A 19,072-nucleotide genomic window follows, 5' to 3' on the forward strand; every position below is an offset into this window, starting at 1 on the left:
CCCAGCCCGGCAGAGCAAACCTCTGCGCCGCCGGCCCCCCAAGCGCAGATGGCCGGGGAAGCTTTGTGCAATCCCCGGCTCCCCTCGTAAGTTAATGCCGAGGCTGAAATCCCTTTTGCTCTCACTTTCAATCACAATCGGAGCTTTTATCTCCGTGCCTGATCCCGGCTGCGTAACTTCCTCTGTGCAGCTTTAGCACACACCATCCCACCGGCGAGCAATGTGCTTCTTAAAGGTGCAGGGAGGAAATGCCAGCCGGGAAGGGGGGAGGAAGGGAGGGAGGAGGAAGGGAAGGAGGGAGGAAAAGCACCCGAGGAAGAGGAGGCTACGAGCGGGGAGCCTTCAGCCCCGGCGGTTGCAGCATCCCTCACCGTCCCGGCAGAACCCGCCGGCTTCGGTTAGATAACGGCAGGCCGGGAGTGCCGCTCCTTGGTGTTTTTATTTTTCTTTTTTTTTTTTCTTTAAGAGCTTATAAAAAAAAATAATAAAAAAATCATGAGATCATGCTCGCTCAAGGGAGGGGAAAAAAAAAAAAAAGCTCTAGTCACGAGGGTTTCCCCACACGGGTAAGTTCTCGGTGGTGTGCCCTGAATATTTTGGGGAGGCTTCTGCTGGCAAAGATGCTGTAAATGAGGCTGCGTGAGTGTGTTGTGGGGGAAGAGGGGGTGGTTGGAATTAATAGGATAAACAAAGCAGGAACTCGGAGATGGGGAAATCAGATGGCTGGGAAATGCTTTGATAATGGTGGGAATGTGCTTTGGGATTTAACCAAACCAAGTTTTTCTTTGGTAAGGCAGGGGATTAACATGCAGGAAGGTGTGATAACACCTTCCAGCCCAGGGATGCAGGAGCTATAGGTGTTGCTTAGGTCAACTCTCCCGCGTTCATGCTGAGGGGCAGAGGAGGCTCCAGCTGTGGACAGGGCAGATAAAACTGTGGCAGGTAAAGGTCCAAGTTTTCCCTGAACCAGGCAGATGCTGGAGACAGGATCGTTCCCAAGCAGTGACAAGTTTTTTGACATGCACGTGGATAAATGACAGTCCATTTGCGGGGAGGAAAACCAAAGAGTCCCCACTGTCCCCTGTGCACACGACCACCAAAAACTGACTGTTCCTTCCTAACCAAGAATTCAATAATTTTGAAACCAGAAAGTGCATTGTCCAACTTGCATGTGGTTTGCAATCTCATCGACTTAGTATTTTGTTATTTGGTTTCCTCTGGCCCATTGCTCTGAGGTCTCCGTGTGGCTTCTCCCATCTAAGAGTCCCTGGAAAACGCACGATCCATCCTGTGACCGGGCGGAGGTGATTTAGAGGTCTTCTGGGAAATGTTTCCCGTATACTGGAGCGTAAGTGAGATTTATGAAATGCCGGCGTGTATCTTGACTGTGGCCTAGCCTAAATGCTACGCTGATGCACAGGGTGGTCTTTACCTGCAAGACTATCTTTGACTCTGGCTCGGTCCCCACTCCTTTGGTCAGGGCACAGACTGATACTTTCCAGATGGTAATTTTTTCTGTAAACACTTATTTTAGGGCAGCAGTATTACTTAAGTGAGAAGGCCTGGCTGAGAATTCAGGGCTGGCTAATATTCCTGGATTTCACTTTGTTCCTTTAGGTCTTCTCTGTAGTAATGACTCCCCTGGAAATTCCCCACATCTCACTTATTACTTCTTTATTAGTTATTATGGTACAGTAACAGGATAAAAAGGAGTTGGTATTTCATTTTCATTCCCTCTAATAGCCACGGCAAAGACCGAGCCGTGTGCTGATTATTGACATCAGAGTTAAGTGATATGCACGCATCATTAGGTTTCAATTGGAAAGAATAACAGCACAGTATGAGTCGTCACACTTCTAAACTACATGGCATTTAAAAAAACCCAAAGTCGTTTTTCTCAGCCCTGCAAGCTCAAAAGATCAGAAGCTGGCAATACTACTAGTGTAGACACAGGTAAAAGGCGCTAGCTCCAGGCAAATCACCAGAATTAACTAATCAGTGTAATACCCCAGAGAGGCTGGCAGCAGCTGTGTGGCTCTTCCAAGGTTACGCAGCAATTCCGGAGATCCAGGAACAGGTTCGGAAAATGGGAAAGCGTGCTGCTCCCGCTCCTGGGGTAAACACACAGGTCTGGCTCTGAGGGTCCTTACGCTGGGAAGGAGAGAGATCGTCTGTGGCACTCATAGACACGGGAGCCCAAAGGAAGCGACTGCAAAGCAGCCGGCAGTGCTGCTGTCACAGGCAGGAAGGAATGGGGAAGAGTTGCAGAGAATATTTAATTTTAGACCATTTGCATTCTTTTACCCAAGCACATTTTGCAAATATTTAATGCTGGGTATCATTTCCTTCTGGGTGAAATTTCTGCGAGGAGCAAAATGGACGTGTTTTTCCTTGAGGGGACGGCTCTGCCCCCTCCCTCGCGCTGAGCGCTACCTTCTCACGCAAGGAGAGCGGGGTTGAAAATCAATGGGTCTGCACTGAGATTTAATTACTACGGCGTAGGCAGGGGTGGAGAATAAGGCCCTTAATATTTAATACAGCTTCTGCTCCCAAAGGGATCCTTGGGGCTCAAGGGCCAAATGTAAACCCATTATAAGCAGGTGTAATTCTATTGACATATGCAGGCTCGCACCTGTTTATACTACGGCTATATTTGGCTTCCTAAATCTAAATGGCAAATGGTGATTTTGACATGCGCAGGAGAAGAGGGAAGTGTTTTCCTGACTTGGGATGATAGAGGATATACTGAAACAACAGAAGGTAAACGTGACACCTCGCAGTCCCCGTCCGAGGTGGCGATGCGCTTGCTAACACTTGAGCTGAGTTGAGTCCATAGAGAGAGATCCAAGATTACTGCCAGAATAATAACCAGGCTTATAAAGGATCTTTCATTTGAGGATACATATTGCTGTATCACCTATAATAGCAATACATTCTTTTTATAGTCCTTATCTAGCAATGTGCGGCCAAGGATGTCAAAGTGCCTACTGCAAGTGAGTAAGCATTTTATTAGGTGGAAACACAAGGCTCGTAATTGTGCTCCGAGTGCGGGAGCAGGCGAGAGACCCCTTTGCAAGGGAGGGTCTCGGGTAATATTTGACAAGCACAGCTCAGCTCGACCCTTTGTTCCAGCGGTGGCTTCCTCCAGCCCGCCGGGACCTCCGGGGAGAAGTTTGCAGAGAAAAGGGGAGAAAATTACTAAAGGTGCTTTTGTTTTAGGGATGATGGAGGGGAAGGCTCCTTGAACCTTGTGCTTATTGGGGAGAGGGGGGGGGATTTGTCTCATCTCACCAGCCTTGTACTGTCCTTTTGTTCTTAGCGAGCTGGACGTGAAGAAAGCTTCCAGCTTGATCAGAATGGGAAGGTTTGTGCCTCCCAGTTCCTCGTGCTTGGTGCAAAGACAAAATCACTGAGTTTTAAAAGGAAGAGAGACATAATATTTTGTAGATAGGAGAAATGCTGGAAAACCCACACAAAGCCTGAGAAACTGAGCAACAGACAGCTTTGGTACACGCAGTCCAGGAGGGTGGGTGGGGGATATTTATTTTCTTGCCCTTCATTGCTCCAGCCTTGGGGCCCGACTAGCGGGCACTACCAGTCTCCTGCTCTTAGGCACACACATACCCCAGGGAGCAGGAGAGGGAAGAGCCGAATGCTTCAGTCCCTGGAGCACTCTCTATTTTTCTCCTTTGTGAAAGGAAAGCTACTGGGGAGATGGCAGAGAGCATCTGCTCTGGGAGGGGAGGCTTCCCCCGGCTCCCAGCCTCCCGCACAAGACCTCGGATGCATTTTCTGCAGCTCAGAGGGTTTTACAGGGCCCTCGGTGAATTTTGCCCTCCCTGATTAGATAACCAAAGGAGCAGTGACTGTACTCTCTAGAGAGAAGATGCCGTCTCTTTCCTGCCAGAAGGACAGCTGGAGGGAGGGTGGGATTTTCAGCATGCAAGCACTTAGCCAGATCAAGGAAATGGGATGCAAAGCATTTTAGGCTAAGAAAGGTTGTTGTGCAGGGAAACATGAGGCTGCTGTTCTGTGAGGGAGATAACGCTTCTCAAAATGCTCCTGCGTGCCAAACTGCAAGCCTTAACTACGGCAGGTCAGTGCCTCTTTAAGGAAAACAAGCATGACAAGTCAGAAAAAACCCCATCACTGCCTCTGCTGAAAAACTTTGATCATTTAAATATTATTGATGCGCATTAACCCCAGCAGAGATGGGCTGGGTGATGGGAAGTACTTCACCTTGACACAGGGAAAATATGTTGCTTTCTGTTGCCTTGTCTTTTGCCTTGTCTTTTGTTTCATATATCAAATCAGAGCTTAGCCAAGTGAATCAGCTCAGGAAGCATTTAAGATTTATTTGATTTTGGGGAAGGTAGAGCTTTCCTTATCTTTACTAGCTGTGGGGGAGTAAGTATGGATAAAAACAGGAGGAGCGTTTAAAGGAGGGATCTATAATTAACAACCCCTCAGAAGGGGAACTTTCCTTTTAACTTACTGTTAAAATGGAAGTGTTTGAGAGTATACAGTTTTGGCTCTGGGGATCTCCTCCGTATCCTTGACAGAGCCTTGCGAATTCCTCTAATCCCTGCTTGGGAGCGTGGCTGTGCTTCAAAAACGACTCCTGGCCACCCCACGGAGGGCTCACCTCAACCCATGGATGGGTTCCCGTGGGAAGCCCCAGCGTTGCCCCCCGGCCTCGCTCGGGGTGGGCGGCGATGGGGAGAGGAGCTCCTTTGCCAGCGCGGGGCTGTGTTTTCTCCGGCAGCTGGGAGGAGACGCCTTCCACAAACGCTTTTTAACCTGAGGAAGGAACGTGTCACTTCTAATGGAGCTGACAGCAGCAGGGAGGGTTTTTAGGTTAGTGGTTGAAGAACACACTTGTAATGAGTGAAGTAATTGAATAAATGCTGACAATTTGATGTGGAAAATGCATAATCAGCTAGCTGTGGAAGGTTGACTTGTTCTTTTTTCTCTCTTTCTTCAGCACTGGGATAAACACGTTCCTTCTCTTCCAAGCAAATGATGTGTTCAGCAGCACAAAACCAGCAGACACATGCACATGCTTCCCTCCCAAGCACACACGTGCCGATTGCCAAATAATTGACCCAGTTATGCTAATACGCTATTTGCATCACTGGAACTTAATAAATACATATATAATCAATCTCAACACGTAACTTTTCCTTGAGTCATGTGCTGGTTGAATACCCACTTCAGTAGTTTCCCTGGCTGTAGCCCAGACTCCAGTAGCTGTGTCTATACTAGGGAGAAAGGTGGCAGTCCCTGGGTAGATACAAATGAGGCCACACCAAGTAGCACTAAGAGCTGATCGTGCAGGAATAACTGGGAGTCTAACTGGCTTTTTCAGATCCCAAACACAGCTAATAAATTGTGGATGTAGACAGTGGAGCTGACATATTCTGGTGCAGTGACTTTCCCTACCCAGCCATCATCTCAGCTTTATGCAGATGGAAACTCAGTGAATTTCTTGTCATCAAGCCCCCAGTTTTAGCCTGACAATGGGAACAGCATCATCTGTGTCATGTATGTTGGAAGCAATGAATAGAGAGCTGAGCTCACTAATCTGTTTGCATATTGAAGATATGGAAAAAAACCTCTCTTCTTGCTTACTCTCCTGCCTACTCAAATATCTGTGAAACAAGAAGGAGAATATGGGCCCTCTGTGTACTTCAGATCTCAGTGCCCTTGAATAAAGGAGCAGTTGCTCAATCCAGCCTTCTGGGATGAGTGTGAGACTGAGAACGGGCTACGGTGACAAAAGCTCTCCATACCTCCAGGCTGGTGGACAAAAGGCAGTTCCTGGATTAAGAACGCTCATCAGGATGGATACTTTGACTTTATGTCATCAGGACACCTTCTCCACTCCGCATCCGAATCAGCACTTGCATATCTAGGGCACGGAGGTTTGACCTGCCAACTGTTAAATAAATTACAGCATACGCACCCCAAACTATTAGCATGGCTCGGCACACATCCACAGGAGAGACAAGCTAAGGACACGGCGGTTCACAAGAACAATGAGCCATAGGAGCTTTTCCTTTTGGATGGAGTTGAACGAGTTATTTATTACAGAAAAAGTGAAATAGCAGCACACAGCAGTTCACCTGTATCCTGTGGAGGCACTGGGCTATGACTCCATATTCAAGGCTGAGCTGAAGTTTGGGCTTGACTCTCCATTCGGCGGCTCTGGATTATTGTCTTTTTAACTTGAGCAGATAGTTCTCCTCCAGGTTATAGCTGTCTAAAGCAGTAGAAGTGAGATCCAGATCAGGCTTTAAGGGTTGGAATTTACATGCTTTTCCTTGTGCTTCTGGTATTAATTTCATATGCAGTGGAAAAGTAATATCCTGTCTGTCACTAGAGAGGAAGAGATGTGCGTGCGTGTACACGCACAGTCATTGCTAACTGTTGAGCTTTTTCAGTCAAATTTCGTTTTTGTGAAAATTTCTAAATTAAAATGAAAATCGGCTGCAGAAACGATGAATGTGAAATACCAATAAGGCAAAAGCATGAGATGTTTTCTCTTGTTTTCGTAACTCATGGTCTTTGTGTGTAAGAGTGTATTGCATGGCAACTGCATTCACACTTCTCTTTAATAAAAGATCCTAGCAGATGGACCCACTATTAACATGTATCCCCCAGATTTGCATATTTCATATTCATGCCAAGATGGCACTAAGCACACATGGGATGAACAAGGCTGATATAAACACAATTGCACCAGATTAATGTCGTGATCAGAGGGTATTGTCCTAGCATTCCCGTTAGGAATCCAGTTTAATATTAGTTATTAATATTGTTAAACTCCTACTGGAGTCAAATTAAGGTCTTCCAAATACAGTCAGACACGGCTCTTAGGTACTACAAGTTGATGAATATGTTATGAATTCCTGAGAGAGAGGGCTAAGAAACAGCATTTGCATCTGAGCTATGAAGAATCCAACGCTGGAAATGCGCAGACCTCGAGGTTTGGTCCAGTGTGCTGTGTAATTAGGACTCACTTGAAATTCAGATCTTATCCAAGATCTGTATCTGAGTTCTCAGAATTCAAGCGCAACCACATCTAGTCAGAAGACAAGCCTATCTGTAATATCTTGTCAGATATTAGGCATTACAAAGTGGTATTCTGGAGCCCAAAATATATTTGATCCCATTGTTCTACTCCATTAATCAAACACTGCACTGCCCATACTAATAGGATCAAACATTAGGAAATATTTATGAATGAGCATTGTTGTGACTGCAAAAATTAAACACAGCAGGTTTTAAATACACAAGATCTTGAAAAGGAAAACTTGATTATCTCCTGTATATCTGGTGCCAAATTCAGAGTGAATTTTAAGTGAATCTTAGGTAGTCTGTGCTTGAGTAATTTACACCTTCTTCCAGCTCCCTTCAGCGTGTAAATTATACCTGCTTCCACCTATATTGGATCTGACCTATTGCACCAAGGGTACTAATGAAATGATGTAGCACCAGATAATGTAGTTTCAGGGAGGCAGGGGTCTGTGTGCACACAACCTGACGGTACTCGGGGTGCACAGAGCTCAAACCCGTGTATGATATCCCTGTACTAAGTTTTGCATCTGCAGCTCAGTGGAAATAAACTACTCCTCACCCACATGAGAACTAATGCAATGGTGTTTCCACTGCTTCTGCCTGCTGGGTGGAATCTGGACATGGTAAAGTCCTTCTTGGATGCTGGGAGTTTTGTTCCTTACTTCAATGAGGACAGAATTTTGCTCGCTAGATCCAAAGGCAAGGAGTGGCATTGGCATAAGGTATACAGTAGCCCCACAAGCCGTGGCTTTGTCAAGAATAAATCATGTCAAACCAATCTAATTTTTCTGCGGGTCTCGGAGAGGGGAGAAGCTGGAGATGTGATACATCTTGACTGCAGTAAGGCTTTTGACACTGTTTCATATGGCGTTCCCAGGAGCAAGGTGGGGGAATATGGTCGAGGAGAAATGCTGTAAGATATCAAACCAGCTGGGAAAGCATACTGAAAAGCTATCGGCTGTTTATTGTTGAAGTGGAAGGATGGCTTGAGTATGGCGCTGCAGGGATCTGTGCAGGGTCTGGTATTACTCAATATTTTCATTAGTGACTTGGGTAATGGAATATGAAGTAGACTTATTGCACCTGCTGACAATACCAAGCTGAGAGGGGCTGCAAGTGCTCTCAGAGAACAGGAGAAAGATTCAAAATCTTAACAAACTGAAGAAACAGTCTGGAAAGAATAGATTGATGTTTGAAAAGGACAAGAGCAAAGCAGAATGTATAAGAACTATTGAAATGTGTGTCAGGAAATGGCTGTGTAGGCAGCATTTCTGAGGACGAGGGATAATATCATGGGCAAGAAATTAACTCCGAGCCAGCTGTGGTACCCTGGTGTAAGAGAAGCCAAGCTGGCACCGTGGTACGTAAAGAGAGTGCGGTGTGGTATGGTACACTGCTCCCATCTGTACTGAGTGTTGGGGAGGAGCAGTTTTGGTCATCAGACTTCCAGAAAAATACAGAAAATAAAAAGAATGGTCTGAGTTCTAGAAAACGAACGTATCAAGAAGGAAAGAACTGTGGTCGATTACTTGAGGCTGATGAAAATACAGTAATAATCTCCCAAAATGTAAAAGATGCTACAAAAGTAGTAAACGTTGCCCACATCCACCAGGGTAGGACAGCAGAAGTAGTGGGATTAAGCTGCAGCAAATGCAATTTGGGCTAGACTTCGGCGAAAATGTTCCATCTATAAGAACAGCTGACACCCAGAATAGACTGTCTGGTGAGCTTGTGGAATCTCCTTAAAAACCTCCAGGGACGAACAGGTTAGAGAAACTCCTGTCAAGACCGATTTAGGCAGGGTTGATCCTACCCTGGGGGAAGGAGATGGGCTAGGTGACCTTTCAAGATCCCTTTTCCTCTTATTCCCTGTGGGTCTATGCATATTTTGCGTGGCGGTGATATTGTGAGAGCGGAGAGCTTGATTCTGCATATTGGGTAAACATTTTACATTTAAATTGGGAAGTCTTGTTTACTTGTCAGTCTGTTGTTGTTTCAGTTTAAATCTTACTAATTTAAGTTGAATACTGAATTATAAATTACAGTGATGGGTGTATGAGGAATATCTGAGGAGACAGATACTGAAAGCTATTAATCTATCGATCACATTGATTGGAGTGTTTAATTTAGAATAGCATATTCCTATTTTTAAATATGTTTTAAAAGACTCTTTTAAAAACAACTTTGTTTTATTGCAGTGCAGGAATTCTCCTACTCTCTGATAGGTGTGTAACCTTAAGAAAGCACACAGAAAAAAATTGATGTTGGCATATACGAAAGACACAGGATGAAACCTTGCGCTACCACAATAAAAGGAAACCATCAGGTTTTTCAAACAAAGTCAGGCAGCGGTCAGGCTGCCAATTAATGAACACATTACTGTTAAGTGATAGCTTTAAAAAAAAGTTCCTGAGTTCTCATAATGCTTCTTGCTCCCTTTTCTTCCAAGCCTTATACCGACAGCTCATCCCCTCCGGCAGTGGGATACAGTAGCTCAGGGCCTGGCAATGAATAAGGATCCTGTACTGTAAGTGTAAGGGGGGGATCTACGACAGCAGAATGTAATTCCACAAATTAATTTGCTCAAGACCCAGGGGTTAGCACTAATTTTGCACTAAGTACCAAGAGAGCTTTAATGACCGCAAATAGCAAACACTTCAATTTTTACTTCGTCCCACTCGGAAGCCAAAACTGCCAGGTTTACAGTGCCCTCTAGTATCGCAGTGGAGCATTAGCTTTCATGTGCCACCTACTGAACTGCCACATCGCAGAAGCATTGCTCACTCCAGCAATTTTTTCCTTCAGTGCTTTTGCAGCGTGAGAGCAGGAGCCTGGGCTGGCTGGGGCTGCGCTCGGAGCACTGCCTGCTCTGCTGGCAGGCAGGCAAGGCTCCTGACTTTTATCCTTATGCACCACTGCTTTAGGATAAAAATGCCTGGGAAGATAAAAATGCATGCTCTGCTTAGAGGGTTGCAGTGACCAGGCTGCTCGGAAGAACGATGGTCAATAGTTTGTGGCAATTTGGCAAAGCGATAATAATACTTTGCCTTCAAATGGTACTTTGCAGCTGTTGCTGCATAACCACTAACTAGCAAAATGCACGCTGGTGAAGGAGAGGGAAGGACAAAGGAGAAAAACCTGAGTCATACGAAACCCATTAGACATTACCGGGGACCACATCCTAGCCAGCTGAGGTCACTTAATGCAAGGACTTCTCAGAGCTGTGACCTTCAGCCTTGCATGGATTTCTCCCTGGAGCAGATGCAGGAAAATTCCTTGGTGGAATAGGACGTGGCACCTGCTGTAAGAGTGGGCATATTTATAAAGCACCTCTAAAGCTTTCCAGCTGCTGAAGTAGCCTTTGGAGGCTGCCTGTGTAAGACTGAGCCGATGTTGTGCAGGGTTATTGCTGCTCTGAACGGCGCTGTGGGAAAGGCACCGTTCCCGTGGAGGCAGAAGGAAGTCTTAAACTCCTGCTTGCCTCCAAAACAGAGCTGTGCTGTACCCGGGAGTTCCTCCCCAGAAAACCCTTTTCACAGGAGTTGGACTTATACTGGTTTGTAAAAAAGCTGCCTGTATCATTATTCTAAGAAAGCCTGCCAGTTTGTGGCAGTGAATGAGTTGGTTCAGATGATGCCCAGAGATTTTTCTTATGGGGAGAACTACTTAACTAGTGAACTCTAGCAGATGCAATCAAGCTGTTGGTATGTGGAAATTGTTAAGTTACATTAACTAAGCAAATTTAGAAAATGAATAGTTAACATCCATTTTCAGATTTTTCACATCGTTTTATATGGCTGTTGATGAGATTGTCATGGACAAAAACTGGCATAAAAATGGAGCTCTTCTAGTACCCAGCATGACTGGCATCTGCACTTCCCTTTGAAATACATAATCGTAGGAGAAAGCTTCCTGTCAACTTAGGCATCGACTTGCAGTTACTTCAGTTCCTGGCTTATAAGCTACTGAAGACACCTGAGCCACCCTTTCTTGACTGCACAGCAGAGACCAAAATCTGGTTAATAGTAACTGTTGTTATTTTTTGAGAAGATGAGTAATTCTTCCTGCTTATAAACCATGTGTGAGGGTATCACACATATTGAAAAGGAAAATATTATATGGAATAGTAATCAGTGTGTCTAAAGGACAGGGAGAAGTTAGGAAAACTGTTAGTAAAATAAAATAATACTAAAAGTAGGAGGTGTAAAAGGTAAAGAGGAATTGTTAAGATGAAACCATTGGTATGTATCTAAGGGCTGAACTGAATCTTATTATTCTTATTGACTTTCAGAAATCAGCCATTTGAGATCATTTTCTCTCTTTTGTAGTGTAGGTCTGTATGGTACATACAAATGTATTCATTTTCCTTAGTGTCACTGCTGAACCGCAGGACAAAGAAAAGAAGATGTATAGGGATAACCTGCATCCCAATCAAGTATCGTCATCGTACACCCCCCCCCCAGCCCCAAACCTGTAGCACGCTAACAATTTCTGAAGCACAGGATGGAAACCTTATTGTATCTAGCCAGTTCTTTTCATCAAAATATTTTCATGCCCTCTCATGTACTACGCTTTCAATGTAAATGCCGAACTTTCATTATTGCCAATGTGTTTTCCGCACGTGGAACCGCAATAGCCTGAAATAAGAGGTCTAGAGCCCTTCTGCTTTAAACTTTAACTCCTGCAACTAGTGTGCTAGAAATGAAGAGCTATCTCATTGTATATGCAATATGTACGTAGTTTGACAAGGATGTCTCTTTACAGCTTAAGTGTCAGCTCTGAATAGATGGATTGGGGGTCTTGAAAGACACGGTACACATCTCTGCATCATTGTTCGTAAAAACTTTAGTAAGTATCTTAAATTCCTTGCACAGCAATACAAGCAACTGCCTCAGCTTCTCAAGGGCACTATACCTTTGATAATGAATATATTTAAACAAAAGGGGAAAAAAAACCTTTGCTGAATATAATAGAATGCAGCTTTCTACTTTCATATTTCATGGGACATGAAGGTTCATCATTTATTGAAAATAAGATGTGGACCATCAGTAACATCCTGTCTAGATTCCGTTTTCAGAGTAAAATGCCTTTCCAGTAAAATCACAAGAAACTGCTTTTCTCAGACAAAACCCTTGTGTTCAAGCTGTGTTGCAGTATTCTCTAGACTATTTTCTCCCTTTTGCTGTGCTTTCTGTTACAGCTTGTTTTGCCAGCTGAGAAACTTCCTTTGCAAATCCATTTTCTCCTTTATATTTAAAAATTATATGCTTCATGCAGGCAAATTTCCATAAGCCTTCAGGACTTCAGATTTACTGTTATTCCTCACTGGCCAACAGACAAATTAATTTGATTAGAGCTCAACCCTCAAGAGAGAATTTTGAGGGAAGCCAAGTCCAATCAAGGCATACCTGGGCTCAGCTAACGCGCGAACTCCCCCTCGGTGGTATCTTCTCCCTCCTTTGTGAGCTGAACTCACGGTACGTGAGCAACCTCTGCAGCTCCAGATGTCACAGGGCATCTTCCCTGCAGTAGAAGGACCAAGGCGAGTGCTGCCAGAGGGCTCATAGCCTACAGTAATGGGCACTGCTGGACAAACTCCGCAGGGGGTATCGGTGAGCTGATGTGAATGAGGCAACCGAATGTCAAACCCCAGGCACAAGCACCCAAGGAAGAGGCTTAAAAGTGACGCCTGATCCCCATCCCGTGGCAATCAACTGACTGGGGACTTTGAATGAGGAGTAGAGATGGCAAATAGCATTTTCTAGCAAGAGGAAAAGCATCATCTGTTTCTGAGGCAGTTCTCTTGCCTGCAGTACTTCTCTGACATCCAAGGTAAATTGTGCAATGGGTGGATTCCCAGAGGATAAGGATGAGACCATCGAATCAATGGGCTGCACCTGCATCACCTTGCAATCTGATATTTGCTGCTCTCACAAACTAACAGGACTGCTGGGTCAGTGGCTTGAGGACAGATCTCAATGGAAACCTTCTGTGCTGCAAAACATTGTCTGGGTGGCTCAGAAGCTCTGTTTCCTTAGAATCAATATTGGATTAGTGCAGTGGTATTAGATTGGAGGCACCAGGCTCTGGGAGATGCTAGCTATAAGATGAGATATGGAATTGAAGTGTACTTGTAATACCTACTTGTAATATTTTAACAATTCAGCAGCAACTTTGTAAGGCAGGTTATTAGCCGGACTTCGTGAAGCAATTCTAGCCAGAGTAAGTGAGTTCTCTCACTATGAACCTTGCCCCTGCATTTTTATTTCTGTATAATATTCCTGATTTGAGTTCTTGCATGGTGTTGCTGTGCATTATTAAACTCCCACTATTTTCCACTCCAGAAATGGCTGCATTCAGATTTAGGTGATCTTTCGGTGGAGAGGTTAATCTGCAAAAATGCTACATAAGTGCAAACTATTAATTACTACTTTTGTATTTTTAAGCTGAGAACCCAGGGCTGCAGGGATAAAGTTGGTGCATTGGCTCACTAAGTTACTAAATGCTCATGCTGACCCTGTGGAATAGCAACTTACTCTCCCTCTTTTCTCTTTTTCTTTTTCTTTTCCTTTTCCTTCCCCCCAACCCCGAGAAAAATGCAATGACCAGATCGTTTGTTCTTTTTCTCATTGTGACTGGCCTCCTAAACACTGAAAGATGGCCTGGGGGGTTTGTTCAGAAGATTAGCATCTCTTCTCAGAGCTGGTCCCCAACTGTATTCACATTTATGAATCCATATAAAGAACCCTGAAGAATAATATATAACCTGATGATGCAACAAGCCAGGAGAAAAAAACCCAGCCCATTAAGAGGACAAAGCTAATCAATACTAATAGCAAAGACTAAGATTTTAAAAGCCTCTCAATGAAGTCAGGCACAATCTTACCAGTCAGTCAATGAAAAATGAAGTGTACCTGGGGGTAGGCTGGGGGGCAAGGCAGGGAGAGAGGAGACCCTTTTTTAGGAGGGGCTCGGGTGGGTTAGTTCCCTGGGGATAGTACAACGTGTCCTGCCTGCAGCTGGGTGAGGTGGAAGGAACAGCAGTGCTTGAAGGGGTAAAATGCCAACAACACACGGGAGAGATCAATTTGGTTAGTTCCTCCTGCCTCTCCTTTTCCTTAACTCCTCCAGGTGCAGTTAGGATCTGAGCAGCAGGATTACAGACCCTGTGTCAATGCATCTGTGCGCAGCCTTCCTCTTCTGTTCCCAGATCTGCTCACTTGTCAAGACAGAAGGTATTGTGGTTTCATTCCCTACCTAGCAATAATTAATTCACCCAGGAAACTGGCAGACTAAAGTGGTTCCTTCTCATTGCTCATCTCCACAAGGACAGTTATGGATTCAGTATCTCCCGGTCATGGAAAAGACATTTCAAATGGTCTTCTGTTATTTTGACTATATTTTTTTGTTTTGGCTTCCAAAATTCTTTGACAGCTTTCCTAGCCCCTTCTTGCTCTAGATTAGGCTCTTTGGTACAGGAGTTCCCTTTCATGTCACTGAAAGTTCATCTGGTGTTCCCAAAACACAAATACTCTAGACTTTCCTTCATCAGTCATGTCAACCCTTCACTCAAGCCTGCCACAGTGCCCCATCCATCCTGCATCTCCCACCCTGTCCTCACCTCCAGTTCAGATTGTGTAGCGTCTCTAAAATGCAGCCTCTGGTATCCATCCACAGAGACAAAATTCAGGCCTAGACTTAATCTTGTGGTTTGTATTCCTGTGTGTTGGTAACACCAATATCCTTTCTCTTGGCCACGACCAATGCAGGCCTTGTCTTCCCGTGCTCTTACAGCAGCTGCTGGTAGAAGTGTTTTCTTACCTTTCTTTGCACCCTTTCTCTGACTTCCCAGTACATCCCCATGGGGGAATTCTTCGACGAGTGTTTGAGAAACCACCTCATGCTCCTTCAAATTCCTCCTACTTGCTCATTTTCTATCCTGCTCCTGCCCACCGTGCCTTTTACCCTCTCTGCCATGTATTGCACTCCCTCTCTCTCATACTGCAGCTGGAGGTAATCCTCCACCTCTGCCTCTCACCCCAGCCCTGCCTGACAAATGCTGGCCCTATGAGCCAGAGCATCCTTCCCTCATCCCTTGCAGTCCAGGCAAGCTGGTGGGCAGAAGGGAGAGCAGTGTCCTCCTGCAAGGATGGGCATCCAAACACGGCCACCACGTCAGCCAGCCCACCCGCATCCAGAGGAGATCGTGTAAGCAAAGCCTTAACTCTCAGAGAGAAACTCTGAGAGGACTGAGCGCCTCTTTGCCCTGTGTTTGTGCAGTGCACAGCAGAGCAGAGCCCAGGTCTACAGGCACAGGCACTACAGAATTAGTATCAATAAGGTAAAATGGCAACCAAAGCTTCCCACCCTGTGCGTCAGCACTGGTGCCTGGCTGTGAGCTGCCTGCGAAGAAGAGGAAGGTTACTCAACTTCTGTACTTCTGCCAGTCCTTGGCCCCTCTACTGAAACTGCTACAAAGGCAGAAAATCACTCCAGCTAGGACTAAAGGAAGCAGCAGTGCTACGGAGCTGCGCTGGGATCGTTAGGGTGGTTAATATTCAGCAGGCATATCACTAAAAAGACAGTGCACGCTAAGAAAAAAAAGCAACAAAACCCAACACTGCACATAGGTCTTTCTGGCAGAGATATTAGCAGTGACAATGTTGTTTGTACAACAGACAAGTAGTATCCCATAAGAGCAGAACCACCACCATGCCACATCTCACCGAGGTCATCGTGGAGCAGTTGTCAAAACAGTCCTGAGTAACATGGGCCATATGTAAGCCCATGAATTAGAGATTAAATGCTTTTTACTGCTTTACTGGTTCTCCAGAGATGACTTCTCTACTTTGGCACAAAGTATTCCGGTCAAGCTGACATTGCGGCTTTGGTCAGGAGTCCAAAACAAATTGCATTAAACAGAACCCAAGCCTGCACATACACATCCAGATACATATTTTGCAAGAAATCTCATTTAATTCATTAAAAAAAAAAATCAGAACTCAACAAACTCTTTGAAAAGGCCCTCAACTGGAGATAAAGGCTATCTGTCATCATAAATGCAATGTAGCTGTAAAAGGAACTTTCAATGTATATAGAGACTCTGTAGCCCAAAATGTGTTATCAGGCAGAAAAAACCAAATCCCTGTAAAGGGCCACCTCTTGCTATAATGCAGGTCTTTTCTATAATAGAGTCAGCTCTGATATAGGACTATTGCTGCACTGCAAGCTGTAATAAATATTAATGTGTCAAACTGTACGCCACCTCTATTTCAGGATGGAGGCAAAAGACAGCCTTACAGAGGATGAGTCGCAGCCCTGCTAGGGAGCTAGTGCATTCCCAGGGCTTTTGGTAAAGAATTTTTATCTTTGTAGTGATTGCATCCTGCATTTCTCTAAAGAATCACCAAAACCTCCATTTTACTCTGTAAGACAGGCATGAAATCTGTCTGTGCTTGGGGCTACGCCTTGGGGGAGTGATATTTGCACTTCATACTGTGTTCGTTGAAAATCTGCCCTCATGCCAGTCCAGCATTTTGTAATGCACCCCCCCCAAGGTCATTCCCTACCAACTGACAAGTCATATGTTAAAAGCCCAACGTATGCCACCTTGCAAAGAGATTCTGATATTTATATTGCATTTGTTTCTCATAGTGCAATTACTCTACAAAGAAAACTGAACATGGATATAGTTGTGTGCCTGTGTATATATCTTATAAACTAATCCTTTCATTTTCTTGCCTGCATCATGACACTGTATTAAATATCTTACCTAAGCACATGTCTATAAGTAGCATTACTAGACCAAACATTTGAATGTATACTTGCCTTTAGACATAATATTATTCTAAACATAGGATATAAATGTAAATAAGTATTATACTAAATATTTATGTTTACTATCCCATGCAACAATAGTTTATCAAATATTTACTAGCCTATTTACCTGTGCTCTTCTGGGCATAGCTGCATAACTACTTATGCTACACAGTGCTTTTGTGGTTGATTAAAATGCATTTGTGTGTATATCTGCAATGTTTGGTAGGCCTAGTTAAACAGCCACTTACAGAAGCAAGCAGCGAATGCTATTCCTTTAAAAAAAATGAAGCTTGTTATAGATTCTGCAACATCCCTTACATGAAGCTCTTATTAGCATCATGCTAGGTACCACTGGAGCAGCAGGTTATTTTTAAAGTGTTGGGATGCCACACACAGTGTTAGTCTAAAAAAAAAAAAAAAAGAAAGGAAAAGCAGCCTCTGTTTGTAATGAGCCCTGGTCATTAGTTTCAGCTCACAACACATTGATGAAAGAGAACTATTTTCCTTTCACAGAAATGTGTGTTTCTGTCCAGGAATAATCCTGTTAGGTTAGGAGACAGGAGAGAATCGGAAGAGTATCCCAATGTTTTCTTCAGCAGAAAATGGAGTAACGTTGAGAATGGGATGACAATCCCACTCTCCCATATCACAGACTGACGAGGAAAGGAGATCACATACTTCTGCTGCAGGAGGATTCAGGCAGCATTTAATGTTGACTCCATCCTTGTTAAACTTACTGCTCTACAGGCAAACACTGTTGCTACTGTTCACTCAATATACATTCCAGCAGAAGTAATTTGCCTGCAATTAGTCAGCAATGAAGCTCAGTTCTTAGGCAATCTCGGGTGGCAGCAATCACAGTTCTCACTCCCCCTGTTCTCTCTCTAAGCAAAGTTTCATATTTTCATGATGCAAAAGGACTGCATTTGCCAACAGGATATGACCAGCCCTACTTTTTGAAAAGTCATCGTATAAGACTCCCAACAGAAATGACTGCTTTCATTCAAACTTAATGGTAAAAAGGTACTTTAAAATCTTGTTCATGAAGCTCATTGATAGCTAAGTTATCCACAGAAATACAACAGGCATGAGGAAGAAGCACAAGTCTGCTTCTTGTGGTAGCTTCTAAGCAAATAACCTTAAAGGCAATAGGTTGATGTGTTTGCAATTTCATTAATTTCAAAGAAATTAGCTTTTCGGGGTCAAATTATAACCTGATGGCAGGTTGTTACACTGGAGAAAATCTAGCCAACCACTCCACAACCACATAGTATCAGTGAACTTTGTAAGGAAGAAGAGACGGCAATGAACACACAAAAAAAAGACCTCAAAAGAAAGCCATTAAGTGCTTTTTCATCCTAACTAAGTTCATTGTGAAGGGTGGTTGGGAAAAGGGGTAATATGAGACTTTCTTATTGAAAAAAATATCGATTGTTAGGAATCAATAGCATTAAAAAGCTGTGTCTTAAGCACCAGGCTTTGAAGGACTCCACAAGCTTTTCCGTTCCCTGTCTATTCTGCTGCCAGAACTTTGATAGCTTTAGCCTGCAAACCAGCAAATGCAGTGATTTGATGGTGGCCAATATATATTAAAAAAAATTAAGGTGTCAAGCATGAATTTTATTACATCTGCAATCAGATGTACTTCCTTCAGTCAGCTCATTTGCAATTAAGTCCAGCTGTTCTCAGTGGAAAGGACTCTTCCAAGGAAATTGCTGTAAAATTTAATGGGAGTATTTTCCTTGGTGCTTTGTTGTAAATATTGTTTTCCTAATAGACTTGTAAAGGGCTTTGCTTTTTTATTCAATGGGCAAGGGAAGATCTGTAATTTTTCAGGCATTAGAAAATGAATAGGTCAGTGATAGAGCTCATAAAACTTATAAAAATATTCTCATTGTGTAGCAACAGAAAGAGCTTTAATAACTTGAAGAATAGGAAGGTTTTGAGGATTTTTTTTGGTCTGCGTAGTTTTTTTGTTTACATATGAAGGGCTATTTTTTAACTGACACATCAGACAGAGATTGATCAATATGCTTTATTGGGTTTCTTCTGTCTAGAATCAGGTATGACAGCTAGAGAGGGGCACCAGATTGCAGGCTTCAGAGTATGATCCTTCATTTCAATTTTGCAGTATAACATCCCACAAGGGCCAAAATATTACACCATGAACTCA

This window comes from Haliaeetus leucocephalus, unplaced genomic scaffold, assembly GCF_000737465.1.
Source record: "Haliaeetus leucocephalus isolate CR32 unplaced genomic scaffold, Haliaeetus_leucocephalus-4.0 Scaffold306, whole genome shotgun sequence".
Taxonomy (NCBI): domain Eukaryota; kingdom Metazoa; phylum Chordata; class Aves; order Accipitriformes; family Accipitridae; genus Haliaeetus; species Haliaeetus leucocephalus.